The sequence below is a fragment of the Marmota flaviventris genome, chromosome 13, assembly GCF_047511675.1.
Source record: "Marmota flaviventris isolate mMarFla1 chromosome 13, mMarFla1.hap1, whole genome shotgun sequence".
NCBI classification, from domain to species: domain Eukaryota; kingdom Metazoa; phylum Chordata; class Mammalia; order Rodentia; family Sciuridae; genus Marmota; species Marmota flaviventris.
The window spans coordinates 11,560,459-11,573,084 of record NC_092510.1 but is presented as its reverse complement, the minus strand read 5'-3'; positions in this window follow the sequence as shown (position 1 = coordinate 11,573,084).

Here is a 12,626-nt window from a genome sequence, read left to right as displayed (position 1 = left end):
GTATACTGTCCTGAGTCCCCTGCCACAGTGTTGGCACTCTGCTCTGAATTCTCTATCCTGTTTCCTCCCTGGAGCCTCCTGTGCCCCTTCTTGCTCTCAGAATCCCTGGGCTTTGACTTTATGCCCCTCGCTTGGGCTGATTTTCTGCTTCCCTTGGCTTCCCTTTCTTGCAGAACCCTAGTGCTGCATGCCTGCCAGGTCCTGCCCTTCTCTGCTCTGCCTGGCATGGGACCACATCTAGGTCCCTAGTCTGATCTTCTGCTGGGGTCCTGGCCCCCAACCCAACAACACATATCCTCTGGTGTATTCTACTCTGCCCTTCTTAGGACCTCCTGTTGTCCCTGTCCTAGCTGCCACCCTTTTCCTGATACCTTTTCTAGGATGCATACCAGGGCCGGGGATTTCACTGGCCTTTTGGCCCTTCAAGCTCCCTCTGGGAAAATGTAGCCCTACCCCTTGCCTGGGTCCTTTGGCCTCCATCATCCCAGGCCCTACTGTTGGGGGCCACAATCAAGTCAAGATGGTGCCTGGCAGTTTGCCAGGAGGAGTGGTTTTTGAGGCAAGCCACCAAGCCATTAAGATGGTGGGGATTCCTTATTGGCTGACTGCTGTATCTAGATGATGCTAATTGAGTCAAGCTGTGTGTAATCAGTTATATATATATATATATATATATATCTGCTACTCCGCAAAAAGTAGTTCCCGCTTCAACCTTCAAGTTGCTTGTCACCTCCCAGTTATTGTGCCCAGCCGGACTGTGGCAAATGATGGCCTGCACGGGGAACTCCAGGATGCTCGGGGTAAGTGAAATGGTAAGCTGCCCATCCCTAGAAATAGTTAGGACAGGAGGAAAGCTGCTCACCCCTGAGGAACAGATAGGGTGAGAGGATGGGTGGCCATTTCAAGAAAATAGAAAAATTGATACAATGTGGTTTTTTTTGTTTGTTTGTTTGTTTCGTTTTTGTTTTGTGTTATCTTAGTGTGTTGTGTTATCTTTATTATGGAAATATGGGATCAGAAGTTAGTAAAAATCAAACTGAAAGGGTGTTAAGTAAATTGCTAAAGGAAGGAGGCACTCCAGTAAAACCAAGAACAGTTAGGGCATACGTTGATATGATACAAAAATGTAGCCCATGGTTCTTTAAGGAAGGGTTGTTAAATATATCACAATGGGACAATCATGGTGAAGATTTAAAAAAGATAGAAAAGAAAAGCCCAGGATCTCTACCAATTGACACATTACCATTATGATCATTGATATGATCTTGTTTGCTTAGTCCAAAGCCTTCAGTTCAGATTATGGTAGAGGAAGGAGAAGACATCTTAGATCAAGTAAAAGAGGAAGTCTCTTGAGCTAGTAGAAAGGGGAAGAATGTTTACAGGAGGAAGGGCTATCAGGGGAGGAGTTACAACAGGATGCTGCTACTAACACCTTTCTATCACCAGAGGGTGTAAGTATTCAACCAACAGCTCCACCTATGTATATGGGGACAACATATGCTGGGTGGACCCCACCCCCCACAGTTGATAGATGGGATCCTGAGACAGGACCTCGAAGATTAGCATACCCTGTACTTGAGGATGCGGGAGGGCAGCGATATCACCAAGTTTTGGATTTTAAAACTGTAAGCAGTTTAAAGAAACTGTAGCAGCCTATTGTCCTCAAGCCCCTTTTACTGTAAGCATGGTTGAATCCATCACAAGTTTAAACTTGTCACCAGCAGATTGGGCTAGCATATGCAAAGCTGTGCTAAATGGAGAACAATATCTGTTATGGAAAGTTACTAATCAGGAATTGTGTGTGGAGACTGCAAAGCGAAATGCAGCAGCCGGTTATCCTCAGAGAAATCTACATATGTTGCTAGGAGAGAGACCATATGAGGGTTAGCAGCAAAAAGCTAGATATGATCCTGCCATATACTTACAAATCGCTTCGGCTTTGGTAAAGTCATGGAAGACTTTACAAGGACAAGGAGATTTACAAAGGTTAATTATCTAAGGTAATACAAGCAACTAATGAACCTTACGCTGAGTTTGTGGATAGGCTTATGCAAGCAGTAAGCAGAGTCTTTGGGGATCTAGAACAAGCAATGCCATTAATAAAACAACTAGCATATGAACAAGCCAATAGATGGTGTAGGGAGGCTATTAGACCATGGAAATATAAAGACTTAAATGCATACATTAAATTGTGTAGAGATATTGGTGAACAAGTGGTGCAGGGAAAGTCTTGGCAGCTGCAGTAACCCAAAGAGTGCAGCAGGCTTTAGGTGCCAGGCTAAAATCATGTTATAATTGTGGTCAAGCAGGACATTTTAAAAGGAGTTGCCCCATAGGAAGAGGGTTTAAAACAAGTAACAAAACTGAGGATGATCAAAAAGGAAAAATAACAGGTGTTTGTCTACAATGTCATGGAGGAAAACATTGGGCTAGTGAATGCCATTCTCAGACTACTATAAAGGGTATTCCATTGCCAAAAAATGGATAGGGGGGCCCAATGCCCCAGGACCCACAACTACAAATATATGGGGCATTGAAGGAACCCAGGAACACCATCAAGTTAGTGCCCAGGACACATTATCCATTAACTCCCTTATCAGACAAACTAGAGGGAGTGCAGGATCAGACATCAGTGCCTCTGCCAGAGCAGTACTAACTCCGTAGATGGGAGTTCAAATAATTCCCACAGGGGTAAAAGGACCTACTCCCCAAGGAACAGTGGGCTAATTATTAGGATGCAGTTATTCTACACTTAAAGTACTTATGATAAGTCCTGGGGTAATTGATCCCGAATATGAAGGAGATAAAAATTATAGCTAGTTCTCCAAGGGGTATCTAAGTAATTTCACCAGGAGATAGGATTGCACAGTTATAATACTACCCAGTTTACACGACAAATTTTCTAGTCATACAGTAGAAAGAGGTTCCAAAGGATTTGGCTCCACAGGTATAGATTGGGCTATGCTTTCTTTAAATTTAGATTCTCTCCCTATGTTAACGTTAACCATTCAAGGACATGATTTCAATGGACTGCTAGACACAGGAGCAGATCTTAGCATCATCTCTCCTCAAGAATGGCCAAAAGATTGGCCTTTACAACAAGCCACTCGAACACTTTGAGGCCTAGGAGTGGCGACTAATCCCCATAGAAATGTGATGGTATTAAAATGGAAGGATCCTGAAGGATGTGAAGGAACTACACAGCCATATGTATTGGATCATTTTCTGATAAATTTATGGAGACAAGATGTTCTAGGTCAATTGAGATTAACATTAACAAATAACATTCCACATGTCAATCCAAATACACCCACTACTATGGCTGGACAAGGTTTTAGGAAAGGAAAAGGATTAGGAGAACAAGGACAAGGTATAGCGGCATCAATACAAATTCATCAAAAAACAGATAGACATGGATTGGGTTTTCAGGAGGGGTCACTGAGACAATAAAAATTACTGGGAAATCAGAAAGGACAGTATGGGTTAATCAGTGTCCCCTGACTAAAGAAAAGATACAAGTATCCCATGACCTGGTCAATCAACAATTAGCGGAAGGACATATACAACCTTCTGTATCTCCCCATAATACTCCCACTTTTGTTATTAAAAAGAAATCTGGCAAATGGAAATTATTGCAAGATTTAAAAGCTATTAAAAATGAGATGGTTATCATAGAACCTGCTCAATCGGGAATTCCTCAATTTTCTGCTTTGCCAAAAACTTGGTATATTTTAACTATAGATATTGAGAATTGTTTTTTCTCCATTCCAATTCATCCTGAGGATAGTCCACATTTTGCATTTACTGTCCCTGCACTGAATCATGAAGGTCCTGATCAGAGATATGAATGGAAATTACTCTCTCAAGGGATGGCTAATAGTCCTACTGCATGTCAAGTTTATGTTGACAAAACAATCCAGCCACTTAGAAATCAAAATCCTGAACTAAGAGTATTTCATTATATGGATGATGTATTATTAGCACACAAAGATAAAAATGCATTGCTAGAATGTCTTGCTATACTTACAAACTTATTTAAAAATCATAAACTAGAGATAGCAAAAGATAAAATACAATTAAATTTTCCAATTTTTTATTTAGGAGTTCTACTATCCTCGACCATGGTCCGCCCACCAGAAATTCAAATACGAGTAGATTCCTACAGGAATATTTTGGCAAGAAGGTCCGTTATTATGGATACATTTATGTTATTATCCTAACACTATTCTTAATAGGTATCCTGAGGCTGTGGAACAATTAATACTCAAAGGAATAAAAGCAGCAAAGGGACTGTTTGGAATTTCTCCTAATAAAATTATTACTCCATATACTATGGATCAAATTGATGAGTTAGCTAATGAGTTAAATACTTGGGCAATAATCATGTGCAAATGTATTTGTTCATTTGATAACTATTTACCATCTAATCCTTTGTTGTCTTTTTGATCCTCACATCCTGTAATTTTTCCAAAAATGACAAGAAAAACACCTATCATGAATGCTCCAATAATATTTACTTATGGGCCTAATAAGGGTACAGCAGCAGTAGTTACCCCTGCTCAAGCTTTTACATTTTTAGTAACCAAATAATCAGCTCAAGAGGTAGAGCTTAATGCTGTATAACAAGCTTTTGTGATGTTTAAAGATTCTGTATTTAATTTATTTTCTGACAGTCAATATGTAGTCAATGCTACATTAACCCTTGAAGATGCTGGTAGGATTTCCCCTTCCTCTACTGTTTTGTCTTTGTTTTCCACTATACAAAGTCTAATCTGAGACAGAAAATGTCCATTATTTATCAGACATATCAGGGCACATACAGGATTGCCTGGAACCCTTATTTCAGGCAATGATTTAGCAGAAAAAACGACACATGACATACATGTTTTTTCAATACTAGAAGAAGCTACAAATTTTCACAAATAATTCCATATCAATGCTAACACTTTACAAAAGTGTTTTAAAATAAATAAGGAACAAGCTAGATATATAGTAAAACAATGTCAAAATTTTGTTACATTTTTACCTCAAGTTAATCTTGGAGTCAATCCTAGAGTACTGATACCTAATGATATATGGCAAATGGATGTCACACATTTGCCAGAATTTGGAAAATTAAAATATTTGCATGTTATAGTTGATACTTCTTCCAGATATTTGATGGGCTCCCTTCATGCTGGAGAAAAAAGTAAAGATATTATATCTCATTGTTTACAAAACTTTGCCACAGTGGGCATTCCAAAACAGTTAAAAACAGATAATGGCCCTGGCTATACTTCTACTTCTTTTAAGCAATTTTGATCATCATTTGGCATTACTCATATGACAGGAATTCCGTATAATCCACAGGGACAAGTTATAGTTGAAAGAGCTCATCAAACTATTAAAATGTACTTATTAAAGCAAAAAGAGGGAATTGGGAAGGGGTATATATCCCCTAAAGATAAATTTAACATAGCCCTTTTTATGTTAAACTTTTTAAATTTGGATTTATCAGGGATCAGTGCTGTGGAAAGGCACATGTCCCCCCAAAATGTGCATAAGCCCAAGGTACTTTGGAAGGATATTCTGACTGGATAATGCAAAGGTCCTGACCCAGTGATTGTCTGGAGTCAGTGGTCTGTTTGTGTGTTTCCACAGGGAGAACAGCATCCGATTTGGATTTCAGAGAGACTAACTAAAGCGATTTCTACAGACCAAAAAGGAGAGGATTTGGCTAAAATCCATAACAGCTGATATCCAGAACTCAAGTTTAGCTATCTTTGCATCTGCAATGATGGTTCTCCCACACCTGGAGGCTAATGAATAATGAGCACCATTAAGGCCTGTTCCAAATATAAAAAACCTTGTGGCTTACTTGAGGGAATACCTTCGAACCTATGTGCAAGTTACAGGAAAAAGATTGGGATATCAAAAGAAGAGTCAAACCCAGGTGGTAGCCAGGATGCTTTTTTCAATATCTATTTTATTATTCCCTCTCCCATGTTATGGAGTTCTATTTTAATTTTTGAGATCACACAGACCTAGGTTAATGTTTTTTTGATCAGTTCTATGTTTTGATCAACTGTGGAGTTTTTAAACAATGAAATGGAGATTTCACCTTTGAAAAAGCTACAAGGCATCTACTATTGTGTTATGTGTGCATACTTGTGTTATGTGTTATATGTCTGTATGTGCGTATGTCCATATATCATACATGAGGCGCGCTCATGAAAATTAAAAAAATGGATCCAAATATCTTTTATTCACGTGATTTAAACAGTTTAATTTAAATTAGGTAAACAGATGAAAGTAAAGACGCCTTTAAAATTAAGCTTACAAGGGGCTGGGGATGTGGCTCAAGTGGTAGCGTGCTCGCCTGGCATCCGTGTGGCCTTGGTTCGATCCTCAGCACCACATACAAACAAAGATGTTATCTCCACCGAAAACTGAAAAATAAATATTAAAATTCTCTCTCAAAAAAAAATTATGCTTACAAGTTTTTCTAAGTGTTCAAAAACAAACAAACAATCAAAAACTAATAAAATGTTGTCTATGAAATAATCTACCTAAATTCAGAAATTTACAAGGATTGTTTTAAAATGTGAACAAAAAAGGAGGTTAACAGATCCATTTGTTTACTTTCACCTTTCCTTTTCATTATATCTAATAATTCTGTTCAGGGTAATGTACTAAATTGTTCAGAAAATTGTTTTCTTAGTGCCTGCTGGAATGCTACACAATTTTCTTTAGCCATCATTACCAGAATTCCTACCTTCATCCCAGTGCCAGTGAAGACAAAAATAGAAGAATTTTCAGTATTACTGAAAAACCAAATGAGACTTTGGAATTACAGCTAACATCATCACAGCTGTTGCTGTTTCTGTTGCTGCTGCTGCAGCTTCTGCTATAGCTACCACACAAACTGTACATCAATACTTCAAGAAGGAATAGACATATTAATGGATTCCTCTACTTTAAGCTGCTTACAGAACTTACCTGGACTGTGTATCACTTATATGCATTATGAACTAATCTATTGATAATTGTAATAGTACGAGGGTATCTTTGCTGGCGGAGTCATCAGTGGTAAAATTTCTTCAAGGGCTTCTCACTTGGAGCTGTCAATCGTTTGGAATTGGGGCATTATGTATTCTCCTCCTTCTGCTTGTGACAGGTTGTTTATGGTGTTTGTATTGATTACACAGATCCACAAGTATGGCTAATATATATTGGGCCGGTAGTCAAAGACGGGTAAGATCCAATTACAATTGTACCAACCTAAGCCAGGAGGCTGACGATTTGAGGTCAGACCATCCAATGACGGGTAAGGACCATATGTAGTATTGGACAACCTAAAACAGGCACGGTTGCTAAACCACCTACATGTTGTTGATTAAAACAAAAGTGGGGAGATGTTGGGGGCCGCAATCAAGTCAAGATGGTGCCTGGCAGTTTGCCAAGAGGCGTGGTTTGTGAGGCAACGCCACGGAGACATTAAGATGGTGGGGATTCCTTATTGTCTGACTGCTGTATCTAGATGATGCTAATTGAGTCAAGCTGTGTGTAATCAGTTAGGTATATATACCTCTGCTGCTCTGCAATAAAGCAGTTCCCGCTTCAACCTTCAAGTTGCTTGTCACCTCCCAGTTATTTTGCCCAGCCGGACTGTGGCACCCTACTCCCCAACATTAACTCCCAGCAGTTTACCTGGTCTTTGAGCCCTCTTATCCCTGTGCCACCCAATCCCATTTGTATTCTCCCTCCCCTCCCCAGCCCTCTCTGTTGCCATGAGATATCAGCCTAGGTGCTGCCACTTGGCTCTCCATTTCTTGGCCTTATCTCTTATTTGAATCCCTGGATGCTCTTCTGAAGGATCCTGTCCCTGTTCCGTAATTTCAGGCCCATTTTTCTGCCCCTGCCAGTCCTTCCCTCTATTCTCCTTGTACTGTGATATCTTGCCACTTTCCAGATCCACCCCTCCCACTGTTTCTCCCTAGCCTGGGATCCTTGAAGTGGTCCTGGCTCCCCAACGACTCCGCCTCCAATTCCCCATGCAAGGTATTCCCTAAAATTGCCTTCCTTTGGCCCTCATTTGGTTTGGGTCTCTCTATGAGGTTCTACTCACCTGGAGCAGAGGAGTTGAATTGGCTGGCCTCCGGGCCCTGAAGGCTCATTATGAGAAATGTAGCCCTGCCCCTCGCCTGGGCCCCCTTCCTCTTCCAAACCTTGACATCTGGCAGTGGACTTGGGCCATCTGCTGACTTTGCCCTGTGTAATCATCTCCCTTTCTACTACTACCATTATCCTTGCATGATGCCCTACCCAAACACAATCCTCACTAACCCTGACGTTTCACACTCCAGTTTCTAGAACTCTCTGCTTTCCTGAGCCCAAGGCTGTATACCTCTTGTTATGTGGCATCTCAAGGTGTCAATTTGCATTGGGATTGACCTGGGGTCCACTGGTTGGGCCCCTGAATGCACTCCACTGGGTTACCTTTGCTCTGCCCTCTGTTTACACATCCTAGCACCAATCCTGCCTCTCCTTCCACTCGTGATTTCCCCTGGAGTGCTGGCCTCCTGCTTCTTGGGTTTCTAATGCTCTTTTGGTGGGAATGGTCCCTTGCCTGGGATCCTGGCTTGGGTCTTGACCCTTGCCCCTCTTCACACCCATTGCAACCCCCTACCCTGCCCTCCCATAATCCTCCTCATGGACCACATCCCTTGCCAGGCCCTCCTCTGGGCAGGGCACCTCATGGGAAGGAGAGCCCTCTCCCTAGCCTGGGCCTCTTGCTATCCCTGGACCCTTGGTCCTACTCTTGGAAAACTGAGTCATGACAATGGCCCTGGGCCTGGTGCCTGCTTCCCAACTACCATATCTCCTGCCTTTCCTCCTCTGCCATGTCCACTGTTCTGATACCCTTGCCCCAGAAGTGTCCCTTTTCTTTCAATTACCTGGCCTGTCTCCTCACTTGAGTGTCTGATTGCTCTTCTTGCTCTGTGCTTGCCCCTCGTTTGGGCTGTTTCCCTGCTCCCCTTGGCTTCCCTGCATGGCTGTACCCTAATGCCACCTTCATATGCAGGCCTCACCCATCCCTGATCTTTCAGGATGGGGCCCTCCTCTAGGTTCCTAGCCTGGTATCCCTGCTGTGGTCCTGCCCCCCTCCCATCAACAGGTATCCTTCGGCACTTCTTGGTATGCCCTCCTTGGGTCCTCCTGTTGTCACTGTCCCTGTTGTGCCCCTTTTCCTGATCAATTTACCAGGATGCTCACCAGGGCCAAGGTGTCGTACCTGGACTTTGGCCCTTCAGGCTCTCTTTGGGAAAATGTAGCCCTTCCCCTTTTTCTGGACCCTTTATCCTCCCTCAGCCTGGGCCCTGCTTCCCAACCCTCATACTCATCAGTGGATCTGGGCCTTGTGCCCTCATCTCCCTCACCACCCATGCCCGTTTCTCTCCTTCCTTTCCTTCCTAGCCCTGTCCATTTCCATGCGGCCCTTTCCCTAGCCAATGCACTTTGATCTCCATTCCTGGGCCTGGCAACTTGCTTGAGGACCCCTTCTCCAGGACCCTGTCCCTTTTCCATGATTTCAAACCCCTTTATTGAGTCCCCTCTTGTGCCTCCCCTCTGTTCTCCTTGTATTGAATTGTCACCCTCTTCCTCCACAAAATGTCTTAACTGGGCTTCACCAGAATTCTTCACCATGGCTGTTTTTAGGACTGTCAGCAAAAGATTATCTGCAAAGGAGTTCAATGTTGATTAAGTTTCTATTTTCCTATTGCCTTGTTTTACTTGGCTACTGGCTGAGAAGATATCAGCACTCCAGGTGCTGGGCACCCCTTATTAGTTTTCACAAAATATCCAGTAAAATAGTGTGTAGAAAGTTGCAAACAAGGCTGGTGCCTTGAGCTGGGCTGCACAGAAATGTCTACATTTTTAAGATATGTTACTAACTGGGCTCCATGGTAACAACTGGTAGGGAGAGGAAAAATGGGGAAAAGTAAATTTTCCCATCCCAGGAGTTGTCATTGAAGAGTTAACTTGCCTAAAACACTGAAAGAAAAAGCTGATTTTATGTGAACTTTTTCAGATTGTGAACTTCTGAATTTCTCCCCTTACATGCTGTGTATAAAATTCTGAAACTACCTGAACTCGGGTTTCATTCGATTTATTGATTACAGCAAAAGCTGTGCCTTCTGAGCCTGGGTGCAGCCAAATACAACTGTTTCCTGCTATGTTCAGTGCCTTGCCTCATTTGTCCCTACAACATTTGTGGGGACCCAGATGGGACAGATGAGGTAGGGAAGGGTATTGTGCCTCACTTGTATCTGGGGACCCACTTCCCTGAGTTTGTGTGGGACAGCTTTCCCCTTGGCATATCCAGGCCACTCTTGGCATGAAGGAGGAGTGACTGACCAAGCACCCTGTGGTTGCCACACCAGAGCACAAAGGGACCCACAGCCAGCAGGAAATAGAATTAGGGTTTTAGAGCACTGCCCAACTGAACAGTTAGAACCTGGGTCCATTTGTTTTTGAAACCCACAATACTTCCCCTTTGAGGCCTAAGAGGGTAGAATAGAGGCTTGATCAACCTCTGTTAGATACTGAGTATTCTCCAAAATGATTGGAGCTGAAACAGACCTGGGAAGTCACCCAAGTAAACTGTGTTCAGGTTCAGTGAGCATAGGGGAAAATATGACACTCTTTTTGTTTGGATTGGAAATGTTGGAATTTTAGCAGTATAGAAATTTTTTTTGTGACCATGTCTGTGGGAAAATTATGTGAATGAGACAGATGAAGGGAAGGTTTTCTACCCAATCCCAGGGCCAAAATGAGTGTGGAGTCCAGATCTGAGGTTTCATAGCACTTCATACAGTCTATGGTGGAATTTCACCAACCAACATCTAGGTGAAAACTTCAGGTCGGGGGTTGATGCCAACCCACAATTGAAACAGGGCCCTAAGTCCCTGCAAGGGGAACAGCCTGAGATGGACAAAGCGAGTCTTGACCTAAATGTGTGATGCCAATGCAGGCTGGAACATAGGAGGTGTACACACACACACACACACACACACACACAAATGAGTTTTCTGAAATGTTTGTTAGAAACATTTAGGCAGGTTTTCCTGGTAACTATGGGGTGAAACTCAGTTCACTAATGTAGCATACTCTCTGAATTAGAATGGCCCACCCAAGTTGTGGGCTGGGCACAAGAAGGCTCTACAGACGAGAAAATCATTGCTGAGGTCCTTTTGATTATTGTTTTAGTCCCTGAACAATTTCTCTTACATTGATTGCTGTCAAGAGATATTAGAGAAACAGCAACCTTGGTTGATAGCCTGTCTAGATGGACAGTCCAAGCTGATGTTAGCTAGGAAACTAGTGGTCTCTAAGACCCAGTGGAAAACAGCTAACCAGAATAACTGATGGAGAAAAAACAGGAATGAAACAGTTATCCCCATGAGACAGAAGAGGACCCACCCCTTTTGTGCCACTCTACCCACCTTTGCCAATACCACTTGGACAGCAAACTGTCCCCTCATCCTTGGTATCCTCAGCAGCAACAAATGATTGCCCCCAATACTGGCTATTCCTTCCTCTTTTGTGTCCTCAGTGTCAAAGGTTTCCTAGAACTGAAGACTCTTTGACCTTCCAAGATTAAGGTGGGAGATTTGTCCCAAGACCAAAGCCACAACCCAAATGAGAGCACTCAAGATGCCCCTGCAAGAGACTAAGGGACCTGCCCATATTTACCAGAGAAACACCTGAGGGAGACAAGGCAGTTTTGTTTGCCAGCCTTTCACCAACATTGCACTCACCATTGCACTCATACTTGCTGCTACAAGGGGAAAACCTGGACCATGATTGACCTGATGCAGCCCATTATCAAGACATAGGAGTGGTCGCCAACAAATTTCATTGGATTTGAAGAAGGGATAAAAATAAAGAGATATAAAGAACCCCTCATAGGAAGTGTAAGAGAAAAAAGTAAGAAAGAAACTGTGCCCAAGAGTTAGAAGGAATCGGAGCCATCCCTAAGCCCTTGTTTAAGCCAGAGCACATCTGCAGACAAATAGAGCCAAGCAAATCATCCCGCTGCTCCAGCATCTTTGCTCTTGCATCTTTGATAGCCCTGAACATTTCTCTGGACAGCACATTTGCCTAAGCCCTCTCTGCCTTATGAAACTTATCAAAAGAGTAATGATCAAAAGAGTTGTGCCCACCTGACTCAGAGCTAAGTTGCCGGGCCTCTGCCACTGCTGCACCTTTCCCTGCCTAGAGGTGCCCAGGAGAGGAAGGGTACTATAGAAGCATATCTGCCAAAATGCAAGTTTGCCAGGAAAGATATGCAGAGGATCAAGCAACAGGTGACCAATATAGCCTTTGTGGAACAGGCTCAGAGTGACATTTGCCAAAAATTACAAACTGACTTTACTGAGAAGTGTGCCAGATAGCTGATGAAGATGACCACCAGAGTTTTCCTCAATGGAGACACAAAGTCTCAAAGACAGGCAGAACAAAAAGATAAAGAGGATGATGGATCTCCTTACACCTGCCCTCACTCAAAGGGGTGGCTTCACAAGAACAAAGCCAATGGTCCAAATATTTATAAGGAAAAAAAAAAGCATGGCCAGAAAAAAAGT